General features: G+C 29.1%; 1 protein-coding gene across 20 annotated transcripts in view; it reads right to left on the reverse strand.

Moving 5' to 3' along the window:
* Positions 1-6,455: 6,455 nt before the first annotated feature.
* The window catches only part of LOC105670205 (uncharacterized), a 35,032-nt gene continuing 15,915 nt past the window's right edge, over positions 6,456-25,572 (reverse strand). For 9 of the 20 annotated variants that reach the window (XR_010890437.1, XR_010890451.1, XR_010890467.1 and 6 more), the window contains 12 exons: positions 24,956-25,037; positions 24,375-24,546; positions 23,756-23,876; positions 19,948-20,164; positions 18,983-19,064; positions 18,362-18,562; positions 17,102-17,192; positions 13,353-13,603; positions 11,555-11,636; positions 10,136-10,292; positions 9,531-9,621; positions 6,456-8,410 (listed from right to left, as the gene is read on the reverse strand). The gene's annotated coding sequence lies outside the window, so the exon portion shown is untranslated. Of the gene's footprint in view, positions 8,411-9,530; positions 9,622-10,129; positions 10,293-11,554; positions 11,637-13,352; positions 13,664-14,340; positions 15,914-17,101; positions 17,193-18,361; positions 18,563-18,982; positions 19,065-19,947; positions 20,165-23,755; positions 23,877-24,374; positions 24,547-24,934; positions 25,038-25,572 lie in introns of those variants that run through there. The other 11 variants (XR_010890450.1, XR_010890471.1, XR_010890456.1 and 8 more) reach the window with 10 other exon arrangements.

The raw sequence follows: 25,572 nt of genomic DNA on the forward strand, positions 1-25,572 counted from the left end.
ATCTACTTGATTGTTGTCTGACATTGTTCTCATTAGACTCAAAAGATCATATTTGCTTGACTGCATAAAGAAAAGAGACCGCAATATTAATATTATAATATCGACAGTCCCTGTTTTACATAGTCGAGGAGAATCCTTCTTGGATCTAATGAGAGCGACATAATCGACAGCGGAGTAAATTTTTTGCACGCCCGTCGGGCGAGCTTCCAATCGATCGGTGTTGGTTAATTTTGCGCCCGCGGCGGGTGTATATATATGTCGCATTACGATGATTGAGAGCAATTACGAAGGATACGTTGCGGGTAACGTTGCTGCCGTTATGCGCGAGATTCGCTTCTTTTATCCGCCTCTTGTTACACGAGCGAATTACCCTGCGCGGCAAGGGGGCGTCTTAATAGTGTACGGGTGGATGGCTGTAATGATCGTGGCACGTCCCTAGCGATTCGAGACGATTCGTATACCCGTCGTTCGTGATTGCCAATAAACCTTTCGGCGCAGAGGTACGGTTTATAAACCGGCGTAGGGCCGAATTATACGGTTTCGGCGAAGAATCAAAAGTAATGAGTGCCGGCTACGTAATCGTCGATTAAAGCCGCCGCGATTGATTTATGACCTGACGTCAAAAATTCTTTTCTCATTTTTTTGTCGCACGTACATTTTATATTTATGCTATTACATAATATTGTAGAGATATTTCGATAATAGTAATAATAACAATATGTGTGTTATTCTAATTGCAGATATCAGGTACGTGACATATTGTACGGAAATAAATGCAAGACTTGGGCGGCGAGCGCGGCGATACCCAGACACGCTCGAGTGAGATTAATCGCCGACAAAAACCGTCGATCTAAAAAAGCCGCAACGGATTTATGACGTAAGTGAGTACGCATTCATTAGCATTACATCGCGCGCACTCGCCTCGGTGTATTCGATCCACCTCCGATCCGAGACAGACCGAGCCGTATTCTGCGGGCTGCGATCCCCGTCGGCGATTAGTCAAGAAGGACTCGTAGGACACGCTCTCGCCACATACGGCCACACTTCCGCGGATGTGTACTGCGCCGGTCCTCTCTCTCCCTTTTTCTCTTTTTACACGCTCGTGAATATTCCCTTATTACTCGGGACACCCGCAAAAGAGGGGGCACCGCTGAAAAGATTCACGAGCCGTATCCTATTCGTTGGCGCGAGCTTATGTCCGATGCTTGAATTAAATTATTATGCTCTCACGCAGCCGAGCGAAGGGTACAAAAGAGGGGTTACGACGCGGACTCGCGGAAAGTTATGCGGCACGCATAGAGCTCCGAGTATGCGTCTGGTTAATGGACAGGTGCATAATTTCACTTAGATTCTTTATTTCTGTCGCGCGCACGGAGGTCCGCGCGTGGATTCGACTTCCTCCGGCAAATAGATCTTTGGTTTCAAATGAAATTAACGCAGACCTCGCGGCGATTTGTAAACACATTTGATGGATGTTGCGTGTGTGGAGGTACGCTTGTCCGAGAGTACGTGTGACGATAGGCATTTCAACGTTGAATCGTTTGCGAACCGAATCCCGATAAATTAGAGACGACGGTTGAAAATTCCGCACACGAGCTTAAATATTTTTCCTCTCTCGGAGATTTTCTGTCTCGAGGTGTTAATTACAGGCGTGTATACGCTCGTGGCCACCTCCTCCGATTAATGCAAGTTCTGTTGTATACGGGCACTAATTTTTTTATTGCCGCTACGCGCGCTGTTTCGCCTTACAATATGGGAAGATGGCATTTTCTCAAAGCAGTCATTATACATGTTCGTAGATTATTAGCGCGCGGGCAAAGCATTATTAGTCGGCTATCTGCTCGAGCATCTATGCCGTACGAACGTCTTCAGCGGGACCTGTCAATTACACAGATTTATGATCTTTCCTCCTCCCACTCACTCCGTCTCGTTCCCTCTCGTCGTAGCCTTTCTCGACCTCCTACGTTATCCTCTGCGCGTTTCGCGCGCATCCTCGCGCAGCAACGCTCATTAATACGCTGGCACGAGGCTTTCGTGTATCCGCCTGAAAGAGCAAATAATTTTTTATCAAAGCCCGTCTTTAATTGCGACCGACTTAATTACAGATAAATGCCTTCAAATCGATTTATTTTGACGCTTTGCGTTTCGCACGCCTATCAATTCGGACTTCGGTATTTTGATTAACCCTTCAAGACCTTTTGATACCATACGGCACTGTTTTGTATAGCATAAACTTTCACTATATGTAAAAATACTTATTTTGTTTTTTAATGTACAATAATACCGTCGGATTCGTGATTTTGCATCAATAATATTTACCGATGTTTGAATGTTTTTAATTTCATGTTTGTATTACGCAGTTAATCTTTTGATATCACGAGACGTAATCAAGATTCTTTATATATAATTTTTTCTTATTTTTGGTATAATTTTGAGTTAATAAGGGTTAATTCCTACGCGTAACAAAGATGCAAAGTTATTCTATCAATGTTCGAACGAATGTGTTATCGTACACCTTCCGTGATGTGATCGACACATGCATTTAGAAAATGAGTGTAACGTTATCTGCAATGATTCAGCATTTTTGTTTTTTTTTTATCGATATCTAAAGAGATATGATCAGGATAGATGGAACCTACGCACAAGGCAAGTGTACAATATTTTTTTGCATGCTTATACGATCGAAGGTGGATGAATACAGACGCTTGTCGATGCGCTCACAAATTAAATCGCGATTTGCGCGTACTTCCCAGATCTCGGGTGATCGCAGGTCAGCGATCCTGCAGGATTAACCTGCCGATAGGGCTCGTCATAGATCGTAGCTATGTTCGTAACTGTACTTATGGAAGCAATACAGGCATTTGTATAAGCACACGTTTAAATAAAGCACACATGTGTTATCGCGCACCGAAATTATGCTAATCAACAAAACTGTCGAACTATTACGATTAGATGTGTCTAGTGAAATAAAAATGAGAAAAACAAAAAAAAGCATAGCGAACAATGTTAATGTTTTCTTTTTTTCAAAACGGAGTAAGCGGAAGTTTTCTACGGAATTTCTTCCTTTTTATTATTCTGCTCCATCATAAATCATTTCTGGCTTAACTTGCGTTTCGTGTTAAAATCACGCAACGATGATGAGTTAAGCTTATACGCTGACTGGTCACAGTCGCGTGCTTCTCGGCATTGAAATCAGTACTCGAAATGCAACAAAATACTACTGACAATCAAGCAGACTTAAAAGGTGTGAAAAAAAACGAGGAATGATGAAACAGGAAAAATGATGAAACAGTTACACACATTCTCGATAAATTCCTTCCTCCAAAAGAGAAATAGCACAAATTTGTTTCAACCATTGAATCGATCTATATGCAAAGCTAATAACTTGTTTAGCGACGATAACAGCTCATTCGACGTTCCATGCTTCGGTAGATCGATTTAATGAGGAAATATACATTGAAAAATAGAAAAGATAAAAAAATTAGGACGAATAACACGAGCGGTGTCAATTTTTTTCATCGGCCGGTAACAAATCGATGATACTCATATTATCTTGCATAAACCGGTTCTAGATATTCTGCCTTCGTCATGTGTGTATTTTTAATTATCTTTATATCTTAATCATCTCGATCGTAATTCTATAAAAAAGAGACGCACAATTGCTAACAAATGTTTGTCAATTTTCATTCCAATGATTATTTTGAGAGAGAAAGAGAAAATGAGTACTTCTGATCATTTACATACAAATGATTTGATGTAAAAAAATTTTTTAATTTTTGTATGCAGTTTATAAAAATTAATATCATGGAAATTTTGTTAAGTAACTGTTTCTATGCGCGCGTTAAATTTTATTTTCGCAATTCGATGATCGAAACAAATTATACGCAACCGCGATAAATCATTAATTGAATTTCTCTCGCATGTAAGCTATGCGATTCATAAATTAAGTTTAAAATCGCCCATTCAGAATTGCAATTTTGTCAGAAAAGTTGTATCAGTATGCAGAGTCGCTCATCACGATAGCTGCGTAAGAGTAGGTGACCTTAAAGGATGTCGATCTTTGAATTGGAATAACAGTACCGACATTCTCGAAGGCGTCCAAAGGCGAGGCTGCGTTCGTCAACAGGTGTTGGACGCCTCCGTGTCGCTAGTTGCCATCCAATTGCGCATCTGCGGACACGAATGTCTTCTTCTGCAGAAAGAGAGATGTACATTGATGACATCGCGTTTTATTCATTTTTTAATTAACCATTGCGCCAGATGGTTCTCATCGAATACCTAATTGCTTTGCGATTAGTTAAATATCGCAAATTTTCAATATTTGTCTTGTTGTTACATGATGTTGCAAATGCTGCTGTCTTATGAGCCACACATTTTAATTACGCGTATATAATTTTATTTACAAGAGTTTACTTGAAAATAGAATAAAATTTTTTACGTTATTGATTTTAATTAAACAAGTTTTGTTTTCTATTGAATTCTAAGGTTTTTCGCTGCATATTGATTATTCTTTTTATGCGCGGGTTTTTGTCCGACTCTTTTTCGACTTTACGCAGCTCTTTCTATGTACGCGGGTGTTCCGTTTAACGATGACGTTGCGTCGAATGGTCGGATATAAAAGTGCAGCCCTTCTTGTACGTGACCGCCGGCCTTTTATGGCGCTCATAGTTATAGCGCACATACGTACATACACATACATTGCAGTGAAATCTTGTATAGCGAGTCTGTAGCACCGAGTTTTGTGGCCGGTCTTTACGTAGTTTTCCGACGTGGCACAGCAAATGCAAGGAAGCAACGTGCAGGAAGCCAGGAGTCCGTGGAGAGTAGTGAAAAAGGAGGAATCTGGGGATGTGCCGGAGATGATGCACTAACCGAGAGGCCATAACCGCGAGTGTGCGTCGGCCGATCTCTCGCTCGGTTTACGACGCGATTTAATACCGCGCTCCGCTGGTGCTCGTCGATCCCGATTAATCGCGATACGTCTGACGCTGTCAAAACGCTGCCGGCTGCTCGAGGAAGTAAAAGAGTATCACGTATCGTATCATATTTTACATTTCTCTATGTAAACGCACAAGCGTGTGCTCAATGTGAACATTCCTTGTGTGTTGGAACTAATGTGATAAGTTATGATATCATGTTAATATAATCTGGTTCTTATTCGAAGAGTGCTTTTTTAAATTAACAAAGAATCAAATCGCTAGAAAAACTTTTTAGTGATATTCTCAATTTTTCTCAACAATTTTGCAAATATTTTAAAGCAAAATGTTAGCTCCGTGATTACAATTGCATCTTATAATTAACTAAAAACTGCCTTGATAACATTCTAAGCATTGCGGACGTCAGCGTACGAGTATACGAACGTCTATAGTTTAATGACGTGTGCAATGGTGCACTGCGTTGAGAAGCTAATCTACATAGTGACGTATTGTGCATTCTCGACAAATGCTAATTAATGTAGAACATTAGAGGTACTCGGGCTGGTATTTTGAAAATCCATCATTTTTAGCCACAAGAGAAGACCATTGGTGTAACTTTATTATAAATATGATATTCTATTGTGTCAGAAAGCAGACGTGTTGTAAAAATTAATCATACAATATAATATATTTTTTCTGCTCTCTCGGCCGTGAATTTGGCACATCCCCAATGTATGTCCAAGACTAATAACCGAGCTGATTTTACACGATTACATAAAAATTACGTGATGAATTATTTTATACATTTTATTTGTGGAAATTTATTGTCGTTCTCTTGAAGAAGTTTACAGACGCTTTGCACTATTGCTGAATATTATCCAAAATTTGAAGCGCATAAAACTCTGTTTCGCTGGTTGCAATAAATCTGTATTATTTTACATCCGTGTAGGATCAACGTTATTACGTACATCAACGTTAGTATATTAATGATCCGTGATAGATGAATCATAGAAACAAGTAAATGGAGTCGGATGATTACATTGTACGATCATGCTTAACAATAACCATAATATGATGGAACAGAAAAAAACAAAAGTGTGGTACTACTTGCTTTCACATTATTGTTATATATATTGGTTTGCATCGAATGTAATAAAGTAACAAAGAATTAGAACAACACTCTAAACTATAAACAATAAACACTTTTGTATGTGTATTTATAATAGTGTTCTAATGAACGCATGTACTTCGTGCGTTTTTAAACCATTTTTTCAAAAGATGATTCTTTAATAAATATGTCATTACATATGTAGTCATACATTCTTAAATTAGTTGTTGACAATATTATTTAATCGTAATTGTTTTTAATTTTTATTTTTTTACTTTATAATTTTATAGAAAGAATATATTCAATATTATAATTTTAACTTTTACTTTATATTTATGAATATTTAACAGTGTAAAAAGAGATCGAAATGAAGTGCATTGCTATGATTTAGAATTAAATTCGTGAGATTTTTAAATAAAATAGTCTGTGGGTTTAAACTTAAATAAAAACATTTATTACACTATACGCTCCGCAAAAAATATATAATAGCTGAATACATGAATAGCTGCTGATATTAACGCCTACGTACATATATTTATATAATTTATATATATATAGTGTATATTGTATATATATTTATATGTATGTATATATGTATATATATGTATATATATGTGTGTATATATATTTATATGTATATATATACAATATATGCATTATCTGTTACACATATAATATGCTATAATATGCTATTATATGTCATACATAGTTATATTTCTTTATATTACACATTCTTATATGTTTTTCTATTTTTATTTTTTTTTAAATTTTATTATATACAAAATGTTTTGAAAATAATTCCAGTTTTTTTAATCTTATTAATAGGCACGTTCCATAATAGAAGCTTACAATTTTTATAACAACATGAATTTAATAATAAATATTTTTGATTGAAGTAAATTTCGAGTTCTAATTTAATAAATCTTTATTAAGTTTTACTTAACAAAATTCAAGATTTATTTGTATTAGAAGTATTTGAACTTAGTAATATAATAAAAATATTTATTACTAAATCTTTTGTTTCTATTTATATAGATGTTACTTACAATTTTAGTAATTATTAACAATTTTAGTACGCATTAATCTTGTTTTAGTCTAATCATAAGATCTTTTAAAGTGTTTCATATTTTTGTATAAAAATTATGAATATATTTACATTTTTATGAAACATGGCCATAAAATTAAAAAAAACCGTAAAGCAAACAAGTAAAAAAATAGAAATAAATATATGCTTGTTTTAAAAATTGGAGTCAGCGTTGTTTATAACAAAGATTAATTTTTAAATTAGTTACAAAATGATTACTGATTACAAAAATTAACTTATGTGTGAGAAAGCTACTTAACATCTTTCATTTAATATTACGAAATTTTTTTTCCACAATTAGTATTATTAATTACTAAGCATTATATTTTAAAAAGTATAGGAATATTGAAAAATAATGCCAAATTTAATATTTTGTCATGTTGTATTTTGTCATGTTTAATTAATTATGTTAGTGAGTTATTTTGTAAAATATATAATAATAGTAAAAATTAATAAAATATTGAAATTAATTTTAATTATTAAATTATTAAATTATTAATTTAATTTTTTAATACTTATTTAATTTTAATAATTAGTTAACAATTAAAACTGTAATACGTTAATAAAAAACATTAATTTTGACATTATTTTTTTCGAAATCTACAAAAGTTTTGGCCATTTTAATAATAGTTAAATTGTCACGCTAATATAATATAGTAATCTAGTATATTTAATAATACTAATAATAGAGAGATAAAAAGTTTTATCCTGATGTCAATATTAATAATGTTGAGTAATCGGTGTTAGATTCATACAATTTGTATTGTTTTACACATAATTTTGGGCGCAAATTATTACAACGAAGCCATTGTCTAGATTGATTTAGATTCTCAGTCAAATTAAATATAGCTTTCCGTTCATTTTCGGAGTGTCACAAACTCGCATGCAAAGCAACTATTCGATACACACACCTTTCTGTTTATAAATTCTAATAATTCAAATAAATGAAATTATGCATTTTAAAGGAACATTAAAAAAACGTCAGCAAATTAGAAAACAGTTTCTAAAATTCCTTTATTTGAATTTTCTTCTGCGTTTTCTGTATTTTTTTATTTGAATTTTCTTCTGCGTTTTCTGTATTTCTTCCATTTGAATTTTCTTCTGTGTTTTTGTATTTCTTGCATTTGAATTTTTTTCTGCGTTTTCTGTACTTTTTCCATTTGAATTTTCTTATGCGTTTCTTGTACTTCTTCCATTTAAATTTTCTTGTGCGTTTCTTGCACTTTTTTCATTTGAATTTTCTTCTGCGTTTTCTGCACTTCTTTCATTTGAATTTTCTTCTGCGTTTTTATTATTCTCATTCTGTAGAAAATAAATTGATTGTAATTTTGGAAACAGTATCTCTTTTTGTTTAGAAATTTAGATGATGTATTGATGATATAATAAATTCTTTATGCGCATATGTATGTACTAAAATGTACTAATGTATTTATTTATTCTATGACCAACTTGTTCTATAAAATATACCAGAGAAGTTTATAATTGTTGGCATCTTTAATATCTTGGACACCGTGAAAATTATAAAATAATTTTTTTAATCTTTTGTCTGTGGCTTCTTGAATCTATACGTATACATATAGTATATATTGCATATAATATAATTTACATTACATTTATATATGTATATACATATACATATATATATATATATATATACGTATACACACACACACGCACGCGCGCGCGCGCGCACGTGATTATCTCGATAACTATAATAATTTAGGTATACAAAAAAATGTTTGCAACAGAAGTTGTTTGGTCTAAGCGCGCCGCAGTCAAAAGATTAAGAAATGTATGACTGACTAATATTTTATCTTATAACGTAATCGATTTTTAAGCTTATGTAATTATTTCCGAGATTCGAGATTCAACTTTGATTTCTTAAAGTGCATGCTACATGTTTATATTTATTTTATCTGATAGCGACTTTTTAAACAAATATAATTATGTATTTGTATCTCATTTGGTGCACTAATTGCTAGCTCCTAGTGAACTTTGTTGCCATTTTTTATAAAGGAGTATCATATATCAAATTGTTCTTTAAAACACTGCGCGACTTCAAACGACTGCGCGACTTATCACAACTTATCTACTGCTAGTTTTTAATATGAAATATTTTTATTCTAATTATTTTTTAGTAACCGTAAATAATTTGTATAATAAATTATTATATTTAGTTTAAACACTATTAGAAAATATATGTAAATAATAGAACTTTATTGAAAAAATCGCGAATTTTAGCGTTATCTCAAATATGATTTTTAAATCTCAAAACTTTATCAATGAAAAAAAAAATAAACTGCATTATATAAAATAAAATATCTTTTACTGTATAATAGTTTATAAAATATTAAAGATGTTAATAGTTATTGCACTATTCTGTGTATTCCGTCAGGTATATTTCATTGCACATTTTACTTACATTGTCCCTTCTAAATGCGTCTAAATTCGAATTCCTAGGAAGGACATCATCTTCGTAAATACCTTCGACTATATCGTCCTCAAACATTATTCTAAATTCGTTTAAAATAATTTCTAATTACTTTCACTTTATAATGGAGTGTAAGAAATTTTTTATATTTACAAGTATACATGATTTGTCAACCTCAAAAATATGTGATGTGATAAAGTTTTTGAATAGGTAACACAATAAAGGACTATTAGTTTTGTCATTGGGGAAAAAAGCTAAAAGGTATTTACAATTCACTTCGAAAACGTTAATATAGGTTTGTGAACGTGTTAATAAGGAGTTAATTCTTAGAAATATTACTAAGCTTATCATGTTTCATCTTTAATTTAAAAATTATTTGTATTTATAGCAATAGTAATCATTATTTAGTTTTCTAATTTAAGAGAATTATTTAGCGGCAAATTTACACAAGAGGAAGTTAATATTACTTTTAATCTTTTTCTTTTCAAATAAAGTTTTAAATAATTTATGAACTGCTAATATAATTGTTACGGAAGTAAATTATACTGATATAATTATTTGTACACAGATATCAAGAAAAATCAGCTTACACGTACTGAAACAAACAATTAATAATTGTGATAACTATTAGGTACACTCCAACACATCTCCAAAACCTAATGTTTAACATTATGGTTATAATCTTCTCATTAAAATTTTCATCATCGTGTGTTTTATTTTGTTCACTGTTTAACATATTTAACTCCATATAAACTGAAAAAATAAATCTGATTGATAACAAATTATATCTATAATTAATAAATTACATTTGTCAAAAAATTCCTTCTGAATTAATGTTGGAAGTGATACAAGTTTACTGTTAAGAAGAAAGTTTTTTTGCTTGATATAAAAAGTCATATTATTTTAACGAAATGAACTAAATTGTAAAAATGTATTTTTCTTATGTTTCTTTTTAGTTAAATCTATTAATGTTTTAGTATTAGTGAATCAGTAGTAATGAATAACTTGTAAAGAAAAGTAAGCAATTAACAAGTTGATTTTTTGAATAAAAACGCAGAAAATAATTCAGCAAAGATGTAGACATTATAAGTTTAAAATATGTGACAGAAGAAAATAATTAATGTATAATTTGTTTATACAGAGTGATTCAAAACAATCTACTGTCCTTGCGGTGTCATATTCTTGAGCGAATTCTGAAACGATTTTTCCTTTTACAAAATTTTGTCCGAAGCTTAGTTTTCGAGTTATAATTGAAAATAGTTTGCTACTTACGAGTCTGATACAACGGGCAGGCAGGGACGTGCAATGCGTCATGCGACGATAGTAAACACTTGACAGTCTCATTATTATATTTACGTTGCGCGTCCCTGCCTGCCCGTTGTACCGGACTCGTAAGTTGCTACTTATTTTCAAGTATAACTCGAGAACTAAGCTTCGGACAAAATTTTGTAAAAGGAAAAATCGTTTTAGAATTTACTCAAGAATTTGACATTTTAAGAACAGTAGATTGTTTTGAATCACCCTGTATATGATGTAAACCAGCGCTCGGAATTAGTTGCACATTTCGGGCCGATTTCCGAGACAACGCCTCCTGTTCCCCCACTACCGCTCGGCCGCTGGCGGCCGAGCCGCCGATAGCTCTGGCTCAGGAGCGTTTTATATTAGAAATAGGCTGGATTGTTTAGGCATCTTTTGGGAAATTGTAACATTTTCTTCACTACATAAATAATGTTTATTTTTATTAATACATAATATATATATATTTAATTATTAATGAAAATAAACATTATTTATGTAGCAAAGAAAATATTACTATTTTCTGAGAGGTGCCTCAACAACCCAGCCTATTTCTTATATAAAACGCTCCTGCGCCAGAGCTATCGGCGGCTCGACCGCTAGCGGTCGAGCGGTAGTGGGGGAACAGGAGGCGTCGTCTCGGGAATCGGCCCGAAATGTGCAACTAATTCCGAGCGCTGATGTAAACACACACACAACACACACAATCATGTCATTACCATAAATTAAAAATATATAGATGATAGTCGACGCTATTTGCCGTATATTATTCATTGTGAGATTTTCTATGGTTTTTTCCTTCTAAAAAATAAAATTTTAGGTTACAATTTTGTTTCTTTTTTTATTTATACTTAAAGTTATCATTATCACAATATTTTTTTTATTTTGAAATCCATGATGTAAAAAGTTTGTGCAAAATAGTAAAAGAGATTGATTTTCGTTTCATTGCAAGTAAGAAATTAGAATAGCGCCGAATTGCGTTCAAAAGGAATGTAGTAAAATATTTATAATACATGTATACAGGGTGTCCGACAATTGTTGAATCACCTCTCGGGTGTAGGTAGAGCGGTTTAAACCGAATAGAAAAGTCCTCTATCATTTTGCGATTTTTGCAATAATTAATAGGGAATTAGTTAAAAAATATCGGCCAATTCGCGCAAGTTTAAGTGCGCAGCGAGAAGAGACCCGTGGCGGTACAGTCCACTGTTATTTGGTTACTAGGCACACGATGAAGCGTTGGGAGGAGCGCTCTACAATTGATAACGGCCACATACGAGCGGTGCTGAACGCTAGATCCTTGCGTCCTAGCGACCACGTAACAGTGGGCTGTCTCTTCTCGCTGCGCGCTTAGACTTGCGGAAATTGGCTGATCTTCTTTAATTAATTTCTCATTAATTATTGTCAAAATCGCAAAACGGTAGAGGACTTTTCTACTCGGTTTAACCCGCTCTATCTACACCCGAGAGGTGATTCAGCAATTGTCGGACACCCTGTATATGTATATTAGTAAAAAAATCGCCACTCGCAGATGTTAAATATTTTAATTAACAATTTTTAATTTTTTTATATTATAGTCAATGTATTAAAGTTAATAATTTAATGACATGATAAATATGGAGTATATTTATATACAGGGTGTTTCATAATGTCCGTGCCAACGCTCGTGTGCGAATAGAGTGCGGTAATCTGAATAGAAAAGTCCTTTACTGTTTTGCAATTTTCGCAATAGTAATTGAGATATTAATTAAAAGGGATTGACGAATAATCGCGCGTTGCGCGTAGCTAGATCGTGGGCTGTACACTCTAAACGTGACAACAACGAGGATCGCATGGCAACGAAAAATAACACGTAGCGAGAGCAGGAGTGATATGCGTTGTTATTTTTTGTTGCCATGCGATTCTCATTGCTGTCACGCCTAGAGCGTACAGCCTACGATCTAGCCGCGATCAACGCGCGATTATTCGTCAATCCCTTTTAATTAATATCTCAATTACTATTGCAAAAATTGCAAAACGGTAAAGGACTTTTCTATTCAGTTTACCGCACTCTATCCGTACACGAGCGTTGGCACGGACATTATAAAACACCCTGTATATGCTACACTTATGAGTCATATCTAATATTGTACACACAATTTAACAGTACATCTACTCTCTAACAAGAAATAACTAGTTTTATCACAGATTTTATTAATAATAATTTGTCAAATCTTATTGCGATATACAAAGTAACATGATATTAATATTACTTAATTTGAAATAATATATGATAATATTCATATAAATGATTATTGATGTCGATACCGCGATACAGAAGCACAAAATTCTAAAGTAATTCGACAAAATATTTTGTTTTGTTAACAATAATTTTAATATAAATTTATCAAATAGCAATAAAATGTACATATATGATAATAGATATGGTAAATTCTCAATGCTATACTTAATACCAAAATTTTATTTAACCGATCTAATATAAAAATGATTAATATTACAATATCACTTTGTTGAGCTTACCAATTTGAAACTTCCTAACGTCTGCGTTTTCAGAACGACACTATGACAATGAAGCAATCGGGTTATTAAATGTACATAAGTTCTCGACTTCGATGTGCTCATTCGCATGAATCTTATTGGCTTTGTCCACAAATATGTTTATCCTTACACGTCCGTGATTCTCATTGTGTGTATCATATCATTAACTCTTATATGCTGTCCTTGACAAGAATCTTGAAATAAATTTCGACGAATCTATTTCTTTCAGTTATCTGCAGATTTTTTGTAATAAAAGATTATAAAGTATAACACACAAAAGGATTTTCGTCCATCTGTAATTAGATTTTGCATATAACGTTGCTGCGTTTGCTATCGATATTTTTATACTGATTGTTATTGACTTACACAAAAGAAAATATTACTTTAATTTAAGATAAGCTTATAAAATATTTAGTTTATATCACCAATTTTTCAAATAGTAAAATTTTTTGGATTTGATAATAATAATAATTAGTGAATTATTAAAAAAGTTTTAGTTTTTTGTTTATCATAAGATTAGTTAAAAATTTCCCAAATTTATTTAGTACTATTAAAATATTTGTACTATGACAATCTATAAAAGTTTAGTCCACAATGTTGAACTTTTACATGATTTCTATATAGAAAAGTATTGTATTTCGAATATATTATGAAGTGATTAAAGCAATATGGTAATTTGAAACAGATAAATATTTATAAAATTAACTAAAAATATAAAAATTTAAAACTATTAACAATTAAGATTGTCACAGTAATTTATTGTTTTTAATAAATGCTACAATGCTATATACAATAATCTCTTACTGGAAAATTTTTTTTTTTTTTTTTTTTTTTTTTAATGTGTATCATCTTATAGTTTTTTTCTTATATTTATGAACTTAAATTTGTAAAAAGAGATCGAAATGAAGTGCATTACTGTGGTCTAGAACCTAAATCTATAACAAAATTCTTAATTAAAATGGTCAGTATGTTTGAACTTAAATAAAAGCTTTTATTGTACAGTGCGCCCCATACACACAAATTACTGAAATAACAAGCGATAATTTATAACGTAAATATAAGTAGCAATTAAAAATACATAATGCATGAATAACTGCTTAAGGCCTAAAGACTAAGTATAAGTATATACTTATAATACATTTATATATTTGTATAAATTTATATATATATGTAAGTATATATAAAATTTATATATATATATATCTTTCTATTTCTATTTTTTTATGTTTTATGTATAATATATGAAATTTTTTGCATAGAGTAATTCCAGCACTTATAATCTCATTAACAGGCACGTTCCATAATAAAATTTTACAATTTTTGTAAGCATGATATTAATAACTTTTAATAGTTACTTAATAAATTTTTTTATAGAAATAAATTTAAAATCCTAATTTAATAAATCTATTATTTTAATAAAATAAAATTCTAGATTTATTTGTATTAGAATTATTTGAATTTAGTTACATAATAAAAATATTTTTTGCTGAATTTTTTGTATTTATTTACATAGATGTTACTTACAATTTTAGTAGTTATTAATAATTTTAATATGCATTAATATTGTTTTAGTCTACTTACGAGAACTTTTAAATTGTTTTATAGTTTTATATAAAAATTATGGATTTATTCACATTTTTATGAAATATAGCCAAAAAACGGTAAAACAAAAAAAATAGAAATAAATATATGCTTATTTTAAAAATTGGAGTCAACATTGTTTTTAACGAAGATTAATGTTTAAATACGTTGCAAACTGATATCTGATTACAAAAGTTGACTTATGTGTGAGAAAGTTACTTAACATCTTTTATTTAATATTACGAAAATATTTTTTTTCCACAATTAGTATTATCGATTACTAGGTATTATATTTTTTAAAGTATAGCAATATCGAAAAATAATGCCAAATTTAATATTTTGTCATGTTGTATTTCGTCATGTTTCATTAATTATGTTAGTGAGTTATTTTGTAAAATATATAATAATAGTAAAAATTAATAAAATATTGAAATTAATTTTAATTATTAAATTATTAAATTATTAATTTAATTTTTTAATACTTATTTAATTTTAATAATTAGTTAACAATTAAAACTTTAATACGTTAATGAAAAACATAAATTTTGACACTATTTTTTTCGAAATCTACAAAAGTTGTGGATATTTTAGTAATAGTTAAATTGTCACACTAATATAATATAATAATCTAATATATTTAATAATACTAATGATAGAGAGATAAAAAGTTTTATTTTGATGTCGATATTGATGTTGAATAATCGATGTTAAATTCATGCAGTTTGTATTGTTTTACACACAATGGGGCGCAAAATATTACGAAGTCATTGTCCAGATTGATTTAGATTTTCAGTCAAATTAAATATAGCTTTCCGTTCATTTTTTCGGAGTGTTACAAATAAATGAAATTATGCATTTTGAAGTAACATTAAGAAAATGTCAACAAATTATACAGTAGTTTCTAAATGAGTTTTTATATTTGAATTTTCTTCTGCATTTTTTGTAGTTTTATTATTCTCATTCTGCAAAATTTTGTAAACATAAATTAATTGTAATTTTGGAAACAATATCTTTTTGTTTAGGAATTCACATGATATATTGATGATATAGTGAATTCTTTATGCGCATATGTACTAAAATAATGTATTTACTTATTCTTTGATCAAATTGTTCTATAAAATATAAATCTAGTATAATTTATATCTAGTATAAAATCTAGTATAACATATACTAGAGAAGTCAATAATTGTTGACATTTTTAATATCTTGGATATAATTAATAGTTCCACCTACTGCACACAACTTTCAGTTGAAACGCGCTGCAGTTAAAGGGTTAAGATGGCTTTAATGGCTGATTGAAACTTATTCTATAACGCAATCGATTTTTAAGTCCATGTGATTATTTGCGAGGTTCGATATTCAGTATTGCTTTCTCAGAGTACTCTACATGTTTATATTTATTATCTGATAACGACTTTTGAAACAAATATAATGATTATATTTGAAACAAATATAATGATGTACACCATTCGGTGCACAAATTGCAAGCTCTTAATAAATTAGTTGACGTTTTTTATAAAGATGTTTTTATATCACATTAACTTGCTATTTTCCAAAACACTACGAAGGATTGACTTATTTATTAATACTATAGTATAAATATATATACTATACTATAATAACATGATAAAATTATAATTTTATCATGTTTTTCTTTCAACATATCTTAAACTAATTCAATTTTTTTATGTTTAACTTTGTATAAATTTTTTATATATGTATATGTATAATGAAAGGTATTTTGACAAAGTATTTTTAATAGGCATTAGTGTCTTTCCAAATAAATTTTGATTTTATAAAGATTGCTATTGTTTTATGTTTGTTTTTATTATAAACTATTTTTATTTTATTTTTATACGAACTATTTTTTAATTTTTGTAACTTTAAACAATTTTGTATTATAAGCTATTATATTTAGTTTCAAAGCCGCTAAACAATATACATAAATGATAGCATCTTATTAAAAAAAAAACAAAAATAAATTTTAAGTTTTGGAAATGATTTAATTGACTAAAAATTAAATTGCATTATATAATGGACCATTTTTTATTTTATAATAGTGTTTTAGAAGTCAAAGATGTTAATAGTTATTGGATTATCTTATATAAATCTTATATATCCGCGTATATTCTACTGCATATTTTACTTACATTACGTCTAAATACGATGATGGAATGCAGCACGTTTTCATGGTGTCGTCTGTGCTGAGTAGAGGTGATTATCGCTATACTATCTTTGCACCTAAAATAACATCTACGATTAAAATTATTGCTAATTATTCTTATTTTAATCAAGCGTGAAAAATCGTTTATACAGGGTATTCGTAAAGATTGTGGCCAATTTTATAAATATAATGTGTAAAATAGAGTTTGGTAGGTGAATAAAGTTTCTATGAATCTATGTCCGAAATTGCATTGTTAAAAAATTATAAAGATTTACGTTGAATTTACGATTACGAGTAGAATTGTTTGGTAATTATTCAGATTAGGTTATACCGATTAAGTTAACTGTGATTCTTCTGTCTGTGAGACATGCTGTGGGGTAGGATTTTTAGCATGTAAATTCCCATAAGAACCACATATAGGGAACGGCACTGGTTGTAGAGATGTAATAAATTAAATTTACGCATGTATTGTATAGGTACTTAATTACCGAAGGAAAATTTAATTTGTTCTGTATCTACAACCAAATATTGTTCCCCACAAGGTCCGTGCGGGGATTTACTCAGAAAAACTTCTACACTATATCTCAATAGCAGAAAAATTGGTGAAGTGTAACCTAATTTGAATAATTTCCAAACAATTTTGCTCGTGAGTCTTCGAAAGCTTATAACTTTTTATTAAATCATTTTTGGATATAAGTTATATAAACTTTATATAATATAAACTTTTTTCATTTATTCTCCCTTTCCCATGAACGCATGTATGTTTGTCCCAACTTTTATGAACACCCTATATATGTATTAATCTCGAAAATACTGTGATGTGACAATTTTTTGAATAAATAGCACAGAAAAGGATTGTATATTAGCTTTGTTATTGAGAGAAAAAGCCAATAGGCATTTACAATTTGCTATGAATTTGCGCATTTTAGAAACGTTAATATAATTTTGTGAACATGTAAAAAAGGAGTTAATTTTTAGAAATGCTAAATTTACTGTTTATAATTTATAATTATAAAGTTATTTTTTTTATATCAATAATTGTTACTTAGTACTTTAATTTAATAAAATTGATTAGAAGCAATATTACATAATAAGTTAATATTGCTTTGCCAAAATTTTTATTTATTTATTTATTTTTTTTTTGATGAAGTTTTAAGTTATATATGTATTGCTTATATAATTGCTAAAGAAGGAAAATATAATGTAATATTATTTGCATAATAGATATTAAGAAAAATCAACTTACCCCATCGCACATACTGGACATATTATTGAAAAACAAAACGGGCTATAAATATGAAAAGAAAAATTTCAAGCATGATTTTGAGAGTTATTTTAGTTTCTAGAGGAAAATCTTCATGTTTTTGTATAGATTTTGATATAGGATACACATTATTTTCATCTTCTGTTTTATCTTCACTGTTTGATGTATATTGCATTATAATACCTGCAAAATAAATCTAATTAATAATCAGTTATTATAACTAATACATTGAGTTTGTTAATAATACATATTTGTTTTGAATTAAAGTTGAAAGTGATAAAAGTGATATTTACTATTAGGGAGAACCTTTTCTTTGCTAGATATAAAAAGTCATATTATTTTAACGAAATAAGCTTTTAAATTGTTGGAATATATATTTTATGTTTTTTTTTAGTTAAGTTCATTATTGTTTAAAGTCGGTATTAGTGAATAACTTAGAAAAAAAGTAATTAACAAATTTATTTTTTGAATAAAATCGCAGAAAATAACTCAGCAAAGATGTAGACATTATAAGTTCTCAATATGTGACGTAAGACAATAATTAATGAATAATTTGTTTATGTGATGTAAATACACACACAACACACACAATTATATTATTACCAGAAATTAAGCACATAATGATGACAGTCCATAATATTTGCTTTATAGCACGCATTGTGAGATGCTATATGACTCTTTACTTCTAAAAATTATAAAGTCAATGTTATAATTTTTTAAAATTTATTTTTCCTTATTTATATTTAAGGATATCACTATTACGATGTTTTTTTGATTGTTTGAAATTAGTAATGTCAGTATTTTAAATTTTTGCAAAATAATGAAAGAGGTTGAATTTCGTTTTATCGCAAGTAAGAAATTAGAATAGTACCGAATTAAGTGCAAAAGGAAAAATAAAGTACTTATAATATATGTATTAGTGGCCATATAAAATCGTGTGGCCACTTACAGATGTTATATATTCTAATTAGTAATTTTTATTTTATCTACCACATTAAATTTTGCGCATTGAAATTAATTATTCAATGACATGATAAATATGGAGTACTTTATATATTTATTTTATATATTCATATATTTGCTACACTTATTGCTTGTGTGCTTATGAATTACACATATGAACATATTTATATATTTATACTTTTATATATTTATATATTTGCAACACTTATGAGCCATAATTAATATTGTGCACACAATTTAACAGTACATCTATTCTCTAAGAAAAAGTAATTAGTTCTATCACTGATCTTATTAATAATAGTTTGTCAAATCTTATTGCGATACACAAAGTAACATAACATTAATATTACTTAATTTGAAGTAATATATGGTAATTGTCGCGTAAATGATTATTGATGTCGACACCGCGATAGAGAAGCACAAAATTCTAAAGTATTTCGACAGAATATTTTGTTATATTGGCAATAATTGCAATATAAATTTATCAAATAGCATTAAAATATATACAGCTATGGTAATTTCTCAACGTTCATTAATTCCAAAACTTTATATAACCGATTTAATATAAAATAATTAACATTACGATATCACTTTGTTAGTCTTACCAATTCGAAACTTTCGAGCGTCTGCGTTTTCTGAACGACACGGTAACATTGAGAAGCAATCGGCTTATTAAATACACACAAGTAGTCCTCGACTTTGATGTGTCTATGCGCATGAATCGTATTGGTTTCGTCCATGAATATGTTTATCTTTAGACGTTCGTGATTCTCATTGTGTGATTTTCATTGTATCTCATCATTAAGATATATGCTCTCTTTCCTGAAAAGAAGGAAATTTTGAAATAAATTTCGACGAATCTGCCCTGGTAGAAATTCACTCTGGGCCTTATTATGGCCCCGACTAGCTCGTCAGTCAGCAATTCGGGCGTGATACTGGCGAATTAGTCGGAGCCACACACGAAATCCTCATAAATGGTTGTGCCAGCGCCACAGATTCACCACAATACTGGGGCGACTGGGGCTGTGAATTGACACTATCTAGGCTGCCACTTAGACCGTGTTTGTTCTAAATGGACCCTTATTAAATTTATCGTGTCCCTAGGTAGGTTTATGAAAGATAAAGCCATGGTAATTTATGTATTTTATGTATTATAGTCTCTTTTTCGTCTTTGGTTCTAAAACTTTCTTCGTGGTATTCATTATACTCGGTCGAACTGTCTTTTTCACTATAGCATTCACCTTCACCAATATTATTTTGATTATTCCCCGCATTAGATGAAGATTGTGTATTAAAATTATTTTTTGCACTTAACCTATTCATAGCTTTTAATTTCCGTTTGAATTGAATAATTTTCCGATATTTTTGTGCGATTAATCTACCCGCTAACAATTTTATGCTTCTATCCATATTTGGAAGAGAAACTGCATAAATTTTTATAAAACGTGGCGGCAATAAATATAGTTATATAAAAGACTCTATAACAGTATCTCTTTCAGAAATAGTTTGAGAGGAAAGATTAGCTAACACTATGTGGACATATAAAACATAGCGCCAGACAAAACTCTGGACCATACCTAAACCCTTCTAATTTTCTTAGATAGGCTATGATTTGGCAAACAAGTAAGGCCCATACTTTTGTCTTGGCATTAAACTGGCAATTTCTACCAGGGTGTTTCTTCTAGTTATTTACAGATTTTTATTTAATTATGATTATAAAGTAATGATTATAAAGTATAACAAACAAAAGGATTTTTGTCTATTTATAATTAGATTTAGCATATAACGCTGCGTTTTCTATCGATATTTTTACTGTTTGTTAAACTGGCTTATTTAAAATAAAATATTACTTTAATTTAAAATAAGCTTGGTAAATATCTACTTTATATCATCAACTTTTTACATAATAAAATTTTTGCATTTATTAATAATAATAAATAAATTATTCTTATAAAAATTTTAGTTTTTGATTATTATAAGATTAGTCTAAAATTTTTTTAATTTATGTAGCCTTATTAATATATTTGTGCTTTGACATTTTATAAGATCTTTTAAGTTGTTCCATACTTTACTATAAAAATTGTGGATATACTGACATTTTGGAACATGGCCGTAAAACTAAAAGAATCATAAAGAAAACAAGTAAAAAATAGAAATAAATATATGCCTGTTTTAAAAATTGGAGTCAACAGTATTGTTTTTAACAAGGATTTATTTTAAATTAGTTACAAAATGATTATTGATTACAAAAATTAACTTATGTGTGAGAAAACTACTTAACATCTTTCATTTAATATTACAAAAATATTTTTTTTCTACAATTAGTATTATTAATTACTAGGTATTAAATTTTGAAAAGTATAGCAATACCAAAAATAATTTTTAATTTAATATTTTGTCATGTTTCATTAATTATGTTAGGCAGTCATTTTGTAAAATATATAATAATAATAAAGATTAATAAAATTTTGAAATTAATTTTAATTATTTAATTTTAATAATTAATTAATAGTTAAAACTTTAATACATTAATAAAAAAACATTAATTTGGCACTATATCTTTCGAAATCTACAAAAGTTTTGATCATATTGGAACTTATATTGTCATGCTAATCTTATATAGTAATCCAGTATATATACATATACATATATATAATTTAATAATACTAATACGAGAGAGAGAGATACTAATAGAGAGATCAAAAAATTTGATTTTGATGTCAATATTAACAATAGTGATCAATTGATCTTAGATTTATGCAGTTTTTCTAATCTGTATTACGTTGCAGATTTGTCAAAATATACTATTTTACACATAATTTGGAGCAAAATATATTGCAACAAATACACTGTTTAGATTGATTGAAGTTTTTAGTCAAATTGAATGTAGCTTTATTTTCGGAGTGCCATAAATAAATGAAATTATGCATTTTTAAATTTTATTAATAAAACGTCAGCAAATTAATCATTATTTTCTGCGTTTTCGTCATTTTCGACCTGTGAAAAATATATTAATCGTAATTTTTGAAAACAATATCTTGTTTAAAAATTTAGATGATGTATTAATGATATAATGAATTCTTTATGCGCAAATGTACTAAAATAATGTACTTATTTACTCTATGATCAAATTGTTCTATAAAATATACTAGAGAAGTCAATAATTGTTGGCATCTTTAATATCTTGGTTACAATGAATAGCCCCACATACTGCGCACGACTTTCAGTTAAAGCGCGCCGCAGTTAAAGGGTTAAGAAATGTAAGACTGACTGAAACTTATTCTATAACGTAATCGATTTTTAAGTATATGTGATTATTTCCGAGATTCGAAATTTAATATTGTTTTCTTAAAGTACATGCTACATGTTTATATTTATTATCTGATAACGACTTTTTAAACAAATATAATGATGTATTTTTATCTCGTTTGGTGCAAAAATTGCTAGCTCCTAGTAAACTTTGTTGGCACTTTTTATAAAGGAGCATCACATATCAAATTGTTGTTTTCCAAAATACTGCAAACTGACTTATCTATCAATACTAATTTTATCATGTTTTTTTCTCTTAAATTTCGTCTTTTTATGTATAACGTTGTGCAAATTTTTTATATACAATATAATAGATGTCTCTTTATTCATTGTTTTTAACAGTGACTGTTCTGTTAAATAAATCTCAATTTTATGAAAATTGTCACTACTCATTGCTAATTTTTAATATGAAATATTTTTATTCTAATTATTTTTTAGTATCTTAAAATAACTTGTATTATAAATTGTTATATTTGGTTTCAATACTATTAGAAGATACATATAAGGAATAGAATCCTATTGAAAAAAGGAAAACAAAAATGACTGAGGTTGCGCTAAAATTCGCGACAATTAATCGCATTTTGTAGTTTATTGCTTCACGCGAAATACCATGCTGCCACTTATTCATTATCAACCGTGTGCTATGCATTTTAATACATAGCACGCGCTTGATAGCAAATAAGCGGCTGGGTGATATTTCGCATGCAATGATAAACGGCAAAATACGATTAATTGTTGCGAATTTTAGCGTTATTTCTAACAAACTTTTAAATCAAACTGACTTTTGATCTCGGAAATGACTTTATTGACGAAAATAATAAATTGCATTATAAAACGGATTATCTTTTATTGTATAATAATTTGTAAAATATTAAAGATATACAAGTTATCGCACTACTCTATGGCCGGTATTCATAGTCCGTTCTTATATTCAAGATCGTCTTAAGCACGAACTTATATTCGCTCTCTTCGTCAGACACAATCTATGTGTGACGAAGAGAGCGAATATAAGTCCGTGCTTAAAACGATTTTGAATATAAGAACGGACTATAAATACCGCCCTATGTATTCCATCAGGCATATTTCATTGCATATTTTACTTACATTGCTCGGTCTGTCATGTTGAAGTCGATTGCCATGTGGCATGTCGAATTCGATTGAATCTGTGGCCACCCAAGAAATGGTCAAATTTTCCGGCTCACGATCCGTGAGTACAAGAAATAATCTACAAGCAAAATAATTCCTATTTTTATTTTAATAGAGTGTAAGAAATCTTTTATATGTATTTACATATATACATAATTTGTCAACTTCGAAAATATCGTAATGTGATAAAGTTTTTGAATAGGTGGCACAATAAAAGACTATCAGTTTTGTTAATGGGAAGAAAAACTAAAAGATATTTACAATTTACTTCAGAAACGTTAGTTTTGTGAACATTTTAATAAAGAGTTAATTTCTAGAAATATTACTGAACCTACTATATTTTATTTTTAATTATACAATTATTTGTTTTCATGGCAATAGTAATCATTAACTAATTCTCTAATTTAACAAAATTAATTAGTAGCAAATTTACACACAAAGAAGTTAACATTACTTTTTATCTTTTTCTTTTAATGAAGTTTTAAACAATTTATGAACTGCTTATATGATTGCTACGGAAGTAAACTATATACTTATATAATTATTTGTTTACAGATATTAAGAAAAATCAGCTTACTTGTAGCACCGAAATATAACAGCAATAATTATGAAAAACGGTATATACACTATTACACGGAATAAATCCCTAAATTTTTCTGATTTTCTGATTTTATTATTTGATGCAGTATTCTGAATATTATCGCTTGTTTCATTTTCTTTATTGTATAATGTATTTAGTATCATAATACCTGAAAAATAAATCTAATTAATAATCAGTTATATTTATAATTGATAGATTAAATTTGTTAATAATATAAATTTTCTTTGAATTAATACTGGAAGTGATAAAATTTTAATAAAAACAATTTTTTGCTTGATATAAAAAGGTCATATTATTATTTTAACGAAATGAGCTACAAAATTGTTAAAATGTATGTTTCTTTTATAAGTCCATTAACATTCAAAGTCTATATTAGTTAATAACTTGGAGAGAAAAGTAAGTAATTCATAAATTGATTTTTTGAATAAAAGCACAGAAAATAATTCGGCAAAGATGTAGATATTATATTTTACGTTCAAAATATATGACAGAAGAAAATAATTAATATATAATTTGTTTATGTGATGTAAACTCACACACAACACACATGTCATTACCAAAAAATAAAAACATAAAAATGATAATCCATAATATTTGCTTTATAACATGCATTGTGAGAACCTACAAGTTCCTTGTCTCCTAAAAAATAAAAAAATTAAATTTACAATTTTTCTTTATTTTTTTTATTTATACTTAAGGTTACTATTGCTACAATGCTTTCTTGATTGTGTGAAACCAATGATGTAAATATGTTAAATTTATGCAAAATAATGAGAGAGATTATTTTTTGTTTCGTCGCAAATAAAAAAGCAATATAGCATCGAATTATGTGCAAACAGAAAAATAAAATATTAATAACAATACAAATATTAATAACATATATATTAGTTGACAAAATCATGTGGTTACTAACAGACGTTAAATGTTTCAATTAGTAATTTGTATTTGTAACATTTCACATTAAATTTTACACATTAAATTTAATTATTTAATCAGAGGATAAATGTGAAATAGTTTTATATATATTTGATACACATATGATCCATAATTAATACTGTGCACAAAATAGAATAGTACAGTTACTCTCTAGTAGAGAATAAACTGGTTGCAGTATTAATCTTATTAATAATAAATGTTTGTTAAATCTTATTCTGATACACAAAGTGACAGGATT

The sequence above is a fragment of the Linepithema humile genome, chromosome 1, assembly GCF_040581485.1.
Source record: "Linepithema humile isolate Giens D197 chromosome 1, Lhum_UNIL_v1.0, whole genome shotgun sequence".
NCBI lineage: Eukaryota > Metazoa > Arthropoda > Insecta > Hymenoptera > Formicidae > Linepithema > Linepithema humile.